Here is a 10,984-nt window from a genome sequence, read left to right as displayed (position 1 = left end):
GTTTATTTTAAATTATTTTATTGGGGGCTCATACAATTCTCATCACAATCCATACATACATCCATTGTGTCAAGCACATATGTACATTTGTTGCCATCATCATTCTCAAAACACTTGCCTTCCACCTGAGCCCTTAATATCGGCTGCTCATTTTTCCCTCTCCTTCCCCCCACCCCCTCCATCATGAACCCTTCATAATTCACAAATTATTATTATTTTGTCATATGTTACACTGTCTAATGACTCCCCCACCCTTTTTCTGCTCTCTATCCCCCAGGGAGGAGGCTATACGTAGATTCTTGTAGTCAGTTCCCCCTTTCTACCCCACATTCCCTCCACCTTCCAGGCATCGCCACTGGTCCTGAAGGCGTCATCTGTTCTGGATTCCCTGTGTTTCCAGTTGCTATCTGTACCAATGTACATCCTCTGGTCTAGCCAGATTTCTTAGGTAGAATTAGGATCATGATATTTGAGAGGAGGAAGTATTTAAGAAATAGAGCAAAGTTGTATGTTTTGTCATTGATACCCTGCACTCTGACTGTCTTGTCTCCTCCCCAGGACCGTTCAGTAAGAGTGTGTCCAGTTGCCTACAGATGGACTTTGGGTCCCCACTCTGTACTCACCCTCATTTGCAATGATATGATTTTTTTGTTCTTTGATGCCTGATACCTGATCCCTTCTACACCTCGTGGTTACACAGGCTGGTGTGCTTCTTCCATGTGGGCTTTGCTGCTTCTGAGCTAAATGGCCACTTGTTTATCTTCAAGCCTTCATTTGAATTTTTGTCTCTAGTCAACCTGGATTAACATATAATGGGAGTTGGTGGTCAAGCAAAACTTACAATAAGAGTGTAAGCTCACAATCCATCCCTAATTATCTATTTTCTATCTACCAATGGTTCCCCTTACAGATGTCTTCATAATTTTATGGTAAAAATATCTTATCCATCCTTTCCATTAAGTATAAGGCCTTTCTGTTTACAATGTGATTGATCTGGCCCATGGTAATGTATTTAAAACAGAATTGAGAAAAGGATATTAAACAAGTGTAGGCTAACTGCAAATCATAGTATATGTATTATTGACTTGCACAGATTAAATCCTTACATGGTTGGACACTGTTTACACAAATAATCTGACATAGTTATATAATTTTATGTCAGCATGATGATATATAAAAGTGTAAGGGTGGTGTCTAACCTGTAAATCAGGTCACAGATTGACAGTGTCTCCTTATGGGTGTGACTTTCTCATTAGGAGGGCCCAGAGAACCTCTATCTCTCCCTGCCTTCACCTTCCTGTTTGCTGGCCACCCTGAGAACCCTCCACCCTTGCCATGTTTCCACCGACCTTGAATCCATGAGCATTTGTACCCACCAGCCTGTGATCGTTCTGTATGCACTTGCATCATTGCATGTGGCTGCGTGAGTTTGAAGAGAGGTTAATAGACTAGAATCAGACATGTGGACTTGTGGTCTAGAATGGTGTTTTTTTATATATAAAGTTGCTTCTTGTTTTAAAGCTCTTTCTTACACATATAGAAGTGTTAATAGATTTGTTAGTCAACTTGGACTAACAAATGGGACTATAATGGTAGTTGGTGGTCAAGAAAATTTACAATAATATCCCCTGACAATGCCAGGCACAGGTCTTCCCGAATAATACATATCTCAATAAATGAAGTAGGATATTGGAGTAGTAAATAGATGTTCGTTGGCTTGCTGAAAGATCTATGCTTTTGGTATAGCTGTCCTCTACTTCTTTACACTTCTTATAATTTTGGCTTTAAAACCTCAGATTGCAGTTGTGTTTGAGTTAGAGCTCAGTTCTTCTAATAGGGTTTCCATTTTCAATATCATATCCCTCTGGTTTGACCTTTGACCTGGGGTATGTTGCACACGTAAAAGATCCAGGTTTCAATGTCCAAATACTCCATGGCTTATAGCCCAGTTCTCCAGCGGCTGGGTGTGGAGTAGAAAAACTTGGTACATGTTCTCTAATATGAGCCTAGCACCAGACATACATCTCATTGAGGTTTGTAAAAGTATTGTTAGTCATTTTTCCCTGCTAGAAAATTGATCCTTCACCTTTTTCTACCAACAGATATGTCCTTGTCTGTTCCAAGACATGTATGCTCCCCTTACACCTTTTGATTTGATTTTCCCATCAATATCACGTATCACTCTACTAGGAATAGCTGCTAGTTTGGGGTTACCTCATCCTATTTTTGTCTGGCAGCCACTAAATGATCATCTTCCTTTCCCCTACTCTTAAATATCTGATCCCAGTTGCAGTAAGAACTACTCTTTCAAAGAATTTTTCAAGATTTGTATATATAGAAGATAGTGTATGGTTCTTGGACACTAGTCTGGTTCTCTACAGTGTGATTTGGTGAGTGTAGTTAGTGGCTGTACCTAAGTGTTTTATGTTTAATAGGCCCAAGCCACCTATTTTGTCTTCCACTGTGCGTGCTTCCTTTGTTATGTCTGATAGTCCATGCGTGCCCTGCACTAGGGCCTTTATTTTGTCCCAATTTTCTGATAACTGGGATTTACACTGGTCTCTCATCCACCTTGGTTTTCTTTTGTATACGGGGTGATGTATAGGACTGTGATAGGTAGGTTTATTGTGCCAACCTGGCCAATAGGAATTAATTAATTAATTAGTGAATCAATTGTGGGATTAAAATAAGGTTGCAGTTTGATTGGAGGGAAAAGGGATAAATGGTTCAGCAAGCCCGACCTCTCTCCTCTAGTAATAGAGCTGACATTGCCATAAACCAAAACCAGAGTCTCATCATAAGAGTAGCTGAATTACAGCGTCAGCTGAATTGCAGATCTAGAACAGTGTCTGATATTAAAGTAAGGGCATTCATTGGAAAGAATCGGGACCCTGAAACATCGGATGGGAACATATGGGCTGATGATCCGGAAGAGGAGGATATTGAGCCCTTAGAGTCGATTGAGCCACCCCAGCCAATAGATCAACCCCTTCCAGCTGAGGGGATTAATCCACTATCACAGCCCACACCTGAGCAGATTAACCAAACTGCTCAAGCTGAAATGCCAGGTGGGGCTGCATCTGTTGCATTTCCTTGGGGAAATTCCTTATAAGATATTGCTGAGAGCACCCAGGAAACACCCCTCCCACCCATTATTTCCTCTAAACCTGTAACTAGAATTAAGTCTCAGAAAGTTCCTAAAGGTGAGGTTCCAATGATGACTCCGGAAGGAGTGTGCTATACTCATAACGATCTGCTCGAGTTTTCAAATACATACAAGCAGAAGCCTGGGGAATATCCCTGGAGATGGTTACTAAGGGTGTGGGATACTGGTGCAAGGAATGTAACATAAGACAAGTCTGAATTTCTAGATTATGGGTCTCTTAAGCACAGATTCTTCCTACAGTGTTTCAGCAAGAGAGGTTAAGAGGGGATCTAATTGCTTATTTGGTTGGCTCACTGAAGCATGGGCTGCCAGATGGCCTAGATTATACCAAATTGAGGTACCTGATCTACCTCAATTTGGTACACTGTAGAAGGCATCCAAAAGCTTAGGGAAACTGGTATGTTGAAATGGATCTATCAGAATAATCACAAGGACCCAAAAAGGGAGTGCCCGGAAGACATAAGTTTCACCACAACCATAAGGAACAAGTTTGTGAAGTGAGCCCCAGCATCTCTGAAGACTCCTGGGATTGCTATTCCATGTACACCAGGGTTAACAGTAGGAACTACCCTCAGTGAATGCTGACAGTTGCCTACAATGGTGCTGATTGGAGCCCCATGGTGGTAAAGGGCAGGTGTCAGCACTGAATCAACAGAGACAGAGTGGACTTGGTTATTGTAATGCACAACAAGGTTTCCGTAATAATCAAAGAAACCTGTCTCATGTGGATTTCCAGCATTGGCTACTTAGCCACGGTGTCCCTAGGAGTGCAATACATGGGAAACTGACTAAATATTTATGTGATCTATACAAGCGGAAGAATGCTAGATCAGGTGAACAGCAGAACAGAGAGTCATGACTGCTCTGTCAATTCCCAGAGCAGAGCCTGTTTACAGACCCATGCCCCCTTGAACGAGGGGAAGGCCGGGTCCCTTTGAAGAAGGACCCTGCTACATCACCAAAGGTTTATTCTGTTAGTATTTCTTCTAGCCTTCCCCAAAGGGACCTGCGGCCTTTTACAGGAGTGACTGTTCACTGGGGGAAAGGAAATAATCAAACTTTGGGGGGATTATTGGACACTGATTCTGAACTGACACTAATTCCAGGAGATCCACAGTGTTTACAAGTCCTGTCAGTCAGAGTGGGGGCATCTGGAAGTCAAGTTATCGATGGAGTTTTAGCTCAGGTATGCCTCCCTGTGGGTCCAGTGGGGCCCCGAAACCATCCTTTACTTATTTCCCCAGTTCCAGAATGCATCACTGAAATAGAAATACTTAGTAATTGGCAAAACCCCCATATTGGATCCCTGAAATGTGGGATAAGGGCTATTATGGTAGGAAAGGCCTAGTGGACACCATTAGAACTGCCATTGTCTAGAAAAATATTAAACAAAAAGCAATACTGCATTCCTGGAAGGATTGCAGAGATTAGTGCCACCATCAAAGATTTGAAGAATGCAGGGGTGGTGATTCCTACCACAACCCCATTTAACTCACCTATTTGTCCTGTAAAGAAAGCAGATGGATCCTGAAGAATGACAGTGGATTATCATAAACATAACCAGGTGGTGACTCAAATTGCAGCTTCTGTTCCAGATGTGATTTCATTCCTTGAGCCAATTAATACTTCTTCTGGTGCTTTCTATGCAGCTATTGATCTGGCCAATCCCTTCTTCTCAATACCAATCTCGAAGGACCACCAAAAGCAGTTTGCCTTCAGCTAGCAGGGTCAACAAAACACTTTCACAACTCTCCCCAAGAAGTACATTAACTATTCTGCCCTGTGCCATAATTTAATCCAAAGAGATCTTGATCACTTGACTTTTCTACAAAATATCACATGAATCCATTATACTGATGACATTATGATGATTGGACCCACTAAGGAGGATGAATCAAAGACTCTAGATGCATTGGTATAACTGCAAGAGGTTGGGAAATTAACCCAATGAAGATTCAGGCACCCTCCACCTCAGTAAAACTTCTAAGGGTTCAGTGGTGTGGGGCATGTTGAGACATTCCTACTAAAGTGAAGAAGAAGCTATTGTATCTGCCCACCCCCTCCCAACAACAACTAAACAGGAGGCACAATGCCTAGTGGGCCTTTTCAGATTTTGGAGGCAACATATCTCACATTTGGGTGTTCTTCTTCAACCTATTTATCAAGTGACGCAAAAGGCCTTCAATTTTGTGTGAGGCCCTAAACAAGAAAAGGCTCTTCAACAGGTTCAGGCTACTGTGAAAGCTGCTTTGCCACTGAGACCATATGATCAGCTGGCCCAATGTTGCTAGAGATGTCAGTTGTAAATGGACATGTAGTGTGGTGTCTTTGGCAGGCCCCTCTTGGTGAATCACGGCATAGATCCTTGGATTTTGGAGCAAAGTCCTGCCATCCTCTGCAGACAACTATTCTCCTTTTGAAAAACAACTGTTGGACTGTGACTGGCCCTTAGTGGAGACTGAACACCTCACCATGGGCCATCAAGTCACCGTAAGGCCTGAGCTGCCCATCATGATCTGATTATTGTCTGACCCACAGAGTCATTAAATTGGACTTGCACAGCAACACTCCATTGTTAAATGGAAGTGCTATATACAAGATCAGGCTAGAGCAGGACCTGAAAGTACAAGTATCCTGCATGAAGAAGTGGCCCAAATGCCCACAGTCTCGACTTCTGTCACAGCACTTTATTTTTCCCACTCTGAACCTATGACCTCCTGGGGAGTTCCCTATGATAGTTTAACTGAAGACCAGAAAATTCATGCTTGGTTTACTGATGGTTCTGCACAATACGCAGGTGCCACTCATAAGTGGACAGCAGCAGCACTACAGCCCCTTTCTGGGATTTCCCTAAAGGACAGTAGCGAACGGAAATCCTCCCAATGGGCAGAACTTTGAGCAGTGTACCTGGCCGTTCAATTTTCCTGGAAGGAGAAATGACCAAATGTGAGATTGTATACTGATTCATGGGCTGTGGCTAATGGGGCTGCTGAATGGTCAGGGAATTGGAAGGAACATGATTGGAAAATTGATAACAAAGAGGTGTTTGGAAGAACTATGTGGATAGACCTCTCTGAATGGCCCAATAAAGATAATTGTGCTTCATGTGACTGCTCACCAAAGGATTACCTTTGACGAGGAGGACTTTAACATTCAAGTGTATAAGATGACACACACTGTGGAGATTAGTCTTCCTCTTTCCTCTTTCCTCCGTTATTGCCCAGTGGGCATGTGAACAAGGTGGACATGGTGGCAGAAATGGAGGTTATGCATGGGCACAGCAATATGGACATTCACTCTCACCAAGACTGACTTGGCCACTGCCACTACTGAGGGCCCCATCTGCCAGGAGCAGAAACCAACATTGAGTCCAAAATATGGGACCATTCCTAGGGGAGATCAACAAGCAACCTGGGGGCAGGTTGATTACATAGGACCACTTCCGTCATGAAGGAGGCAGTGTTTTCTTCTTACTGGAATAGCCATCTACTCTGGGTATGGAGTTGCATTTCCTGCATGCAATGCTTCCACCAAAACTACCAATCATGGACTTACAGAATGTCTTATCCATCGGCATGGCATCCCATATAGCATTGCTTCAGACCAAGGAACTCACGTCACAGCAAATGCAGTGTGGCAATGGGCCTATGCCCATGGATTCCACTGGTCATATCATGTTCCTCATCATCCTGAAGCTGCTGGCTTGATAGAACGATGGAATGGACTCCTAAAGACACAATTATGGCACCAACGAGGTGACAACAACTTGTGTGGCTGGGGCAGTGTTCTCCAGGAGGCTGTATAAGCTCTAAACCAGCAACCAATGTATAGTTCTGTGTCTCCAATTGCCAGGATTCATGGGTTCAGGAACCCAGGGGTGGAAGCTGGAGCGGTTCCACTCACTATTACTCCCAGTGATTCACTTGCAGTATTTTTGCTTCCTGTACCAGCAACCCTGTGTGCTTCAGGCCTGGAGGTCCTGGTCCGAAAGAAAGGAACTCTCCCACCTTGAAACACAGCACGGATTCCACTGAACTGGCAGCTGACAATGGCCCTGGCCACTTTGGACTTCTCATGCCTTTGGATCAACAGGTCAGGAAGGGTGTCACTGTACTGAGTGGTGTGATTGATCCTGATTATCAAGGAGAAATTGGACTGGTGCTACATAATGGAGGTAAGGAAGAATATGTCTGGAATCCAGGAGATCCTATAGGGCACCTCTCAGTATTACCATGGCCTGTGTTTAAGGTAAATGATAAACTGCAACAACCCAACCCTGACAGGATGTCTAATGACCCAGACCCCTCATGAATGGAGGTCTGGGTCACCCCACCAGGCAAAGAACCATAGCCAGCTGAGGTGCTGGCTGAGGGCAAAGGTAATACAGAATGTATAGTAGAAGAAGGTAGTTCTACCTATCAGTTATGACCATGTGATTAATTGCAAAAGCAAGGTTTGTGATGGTCAGTTTATTGTTTTTATATGTGCTTATTGAATATCTTTCCTTTGTTCATGTATGATATACCAAATCCAATTAGATTCAGTGTGTTTTCATTTATATGTATGATAGATGTCTGATGTTAGGTGTTAGTGTGATTTCATTAAAGCTGGAAATTATATATGGTTAAAGAATTTTGTAAAGGTACCAAGTTGACAAGTGGTGGACTGTAATAGGTATGTTTATTGTGCCAACCTGGCCAACAGGAACATGTGGGATTTATATGTTCACAGCCTGATTGAAGGGAAAAATGATAAATGGATCAACAAGCCCCACTTCTCTCTCTCTTGCCCTCTGTTGATTGGACCAGCTTGTGGCTGCTAGTTCTCTGCCTCATCTTGTGAGCTATACTACCAGTGGGACTGTCAACCCATAGATTGTGTCACTAGAGCTTGAGGTTCTTTTGAGACTTGCTTCACTACCATGTAGGTGTAAACATCACTTGAGCTTGGTACTGTCAGATCCTGTCGTCTTTCTGACTGTTGGTGACCCATGCTGCTGTTTTCTGACTGTGGTCATACTGCCTGCATTGTCCTATGGAAGACTCAGCTGGCTGCTTCCTTGAATTTGGACCCTGTGGCCCTCTTGATTTGAAGGACTTCCAGTATATTAACTGTTCCACTGAAGTGAGTTGAAATGAGCCCTCTGTACTGTTGTGTGGACTAATTAATTGTTATATTCCTTTGTGCTGTGTATATATATATGTGTGTGTGTGTGTGTGTATTCATAAGTGTACTAGTTTTATTTCTCTAGAGAACCCTGTCTAACACAAGGTCCTGTTTCATTCGTCTTCAGATGGATATCCAGTTTTCCAATACCATTTTTTGAAGATGGCATGTCCTTAGCATTTCATATGTATTGGGCCTTTGATGAAAATCAGTTATCTATAGCAGATGCTTTTATTTCTGGGTTTTCTGTCCTGTTCATTTGGTCTGTACGCTTACCTTAGGCCTTTTTCTTGTTCATAGCAGGGATTATAGAACATCTAGTCTCAAAAATGACTCTGGCACATTATGTATTGAAGGTAAGATATTTTTAATATAGCTCCAGATTTAGATAATAAGTTTTTTTTGAATTAATAACTTTTATTTTTGTTGATTCTCTTTTAAATTTGTGGTTGAAAGAAAATGTACTTGCTTTCTTTAATGTAGCGTACAATACAGTTGATCTTCCTGTTTAATATGGATTTCTTTTTTCTTCTTCTTGACTGTCCCCATGCTTTCGGCACAGAGTCATCCACATGAAAAACAACCCTGTTTCCTAAGCCAGGGCATACACTCAGCTCACCACTTGATTGCACCAGCCAACAGAGAATGGTCAGGTGCAGTGCCAGGTGGCTGGTTAATATACATTTCTATCTCCCATAATATTCCTATATAGAGTCAAATCACAGTTTTCAAAAGCACATGTTACAATTACACTTTTGCTCATGGATAGGTATAATAATCAATTTAAGTATTTGAAAACTTTTACAAGTTTTAGAAGTTTGCATACAATGATCTCTAAGACACAACCACTACATAAATTTTAAGAAAACAATTTACCCAAACATTTATAGCAAATGATATAATTACCTTATAAACTTCCTTGTGTATTGGTTGATTCTAATTAATAATAATGTATACACTATTCAGAACCAGTGGTGAGAGTAGCAATACTGGGAGGGTAGAGGGAAGGATGGGTAGAAAGGGGGAACCAATTGCAAATGTCTACATATAACCCCCTCCCTGGGGGACGGACAACAGAAAATTGGGTGAAGGTTGACGTCAGGCAGTGTAAGACATGAGAAAATAATAATAATTTATAAATTATCAAGGGTGCATGGGGGGTGGGGAGGGAGGGAAAAATGAGTAGCTAGTACCAAGGACTCAAGTAGAAAGTAAATGTTTTGAGAATGATGATGGCAACAAATGTTCACATGTGCTTGACACAATGGATGTATGTATAGATTGTGATAAGAGTTGTATGAGCCCCCAATAAAATGATTAAATGTATATACAATTCCATCATTCACATTTCCTCCATCTTCTTCATGGTAATATGATAGATATAGATAGATAGATGATAGATAAGTAGTATGCTATGGATTCTGTTTTGACTCATGACTACTCTATATGGGTTTCTAAGACTCTAAATTTTACAGGAGCAGACAAATTTGTCTTTCTTCCACAATGTGTCTGGTGGGCTTGAATCACTGATCTTCAGGTTAGCAGTCCAATCTTTACCCAACAGTGCTTCCATGGCTTAGGGACCCTATAGGAGAGAAAGCAAAACTTCTCTATAAAGTGTCTGAAATTATAAATCTTTAAGCAAGAAATCAGTATCATCCTTCTCCCACAGAGGAGCTGATGGGTTTTAATGGCTTGGAGCTTCATGTTAACAGTTCACCACTTAACCAACTGCACCACCATACAAAGTTCCCTTTCTCTCTCATATATATGTTAATTGTGGCAGATACAATAAGAAAGGCTATATATACTCGGTGATAGATAATACTTCGCTGTGATACAATAGAACCCTTGAGTTTGATGGGAGTCTATAAAACCTTTTAGTGGCCTTTTAATCCTTATCTGAAAAATTTTTTATATTAATATTTTACAAGGATTTTATATTAATATCTCACAAAAAGTGTAACCATTTGAATTTTTTTTAAATCTTGAAAACCCCATAAATCCATTGGCTATGTAGTAAAGACATTAAAATGAGCTTTTAAAAGAAAGATACTCTAAAAAAAAAAAACAATTTGGTAGTACATAGCCAGAGGGCTATAGTAATTAATAAAAGCCATTTCTGTTCAATTGCAAGTTTATCCCATCATTGAATGACAAATAGGCTTTAATACAAATGGGAAAACTCTTTTACTTTTATTTCTAATTTCATAATCGTACACACTTTTGCTTACATTAAAAGTGATTCAATCATTTTAAAAAAAAAGAGAGAAAGATACTCTGTCCAGTCATTGTTTTTGAGATATTTCTGATATACAAATCTCAATTTATATGCATCATATAACATAAATTTGTCTGATAAATTATTGTGCCTTTGTAACTGACCTATATAATCTCATTGTTGCTGAGAGTTGCTTAGTCATTAAATAATTACCTCTAACTTTACAACAAAGTGTGGCTGAATCTGCAAGTCAAAAAGAGCCTTTCTGATTTAACCTTGTTTCTATCTCTTACTGGAAGATTGGCTCACTTAGGGTTTTCCCATTAAATTTACCATTGAAGTGGAAGTTGTCAATATTAAAAACCATGGTTACTGAGCAGCCACCTCCTGCACTACTCCCAGAGAGTCAATTAGACATTTTGGAAACTGGA

At 41.1% G+C, this 10,984-nt stretch overlaps 1 non-coding gene across 1 annotated transcript; it reads right to left on the bottom strand.

The window, feature by feature from the left end:
- Positions 1-8,869: 8,869 nt before the first annotated feature.
- LOC115869734 lies at positions 8,870-8,998 on the bottom strand. The gene has a single exon (XR_004046347.1). It is a non-coding gene; the product is annotated as a small nucleolar RNA SNORA65 (small nucleolar RNA).
- Between the last annotated feature and the right edge of the window lie 1,986 nt (positions 8,999-10,984).

The sequence above is a fragment of the Echinops telfairi genome, unplaced genomic scaffold (assembly GCF_000313985.2).
Source record: "Echinops telfairi isolate 266 unplaced genomic scaffold, ASM31398v2 ScPeMD7_42;HRSCAF=159, whole genome shotgun sequence".
NCBI classification, from domain to species: domain Eukaryota; kingdom Metazoa; phylum Chordata; class Mammalia; order Afrosoricida; family Tenrecidae; genus Echinops; species Echinops telfairi.
The sequence above is the reverse complement of the archived record's forward strand: the minus strand, read 5'-3'. Positions and strand labels throughout refer to the sequence as shown.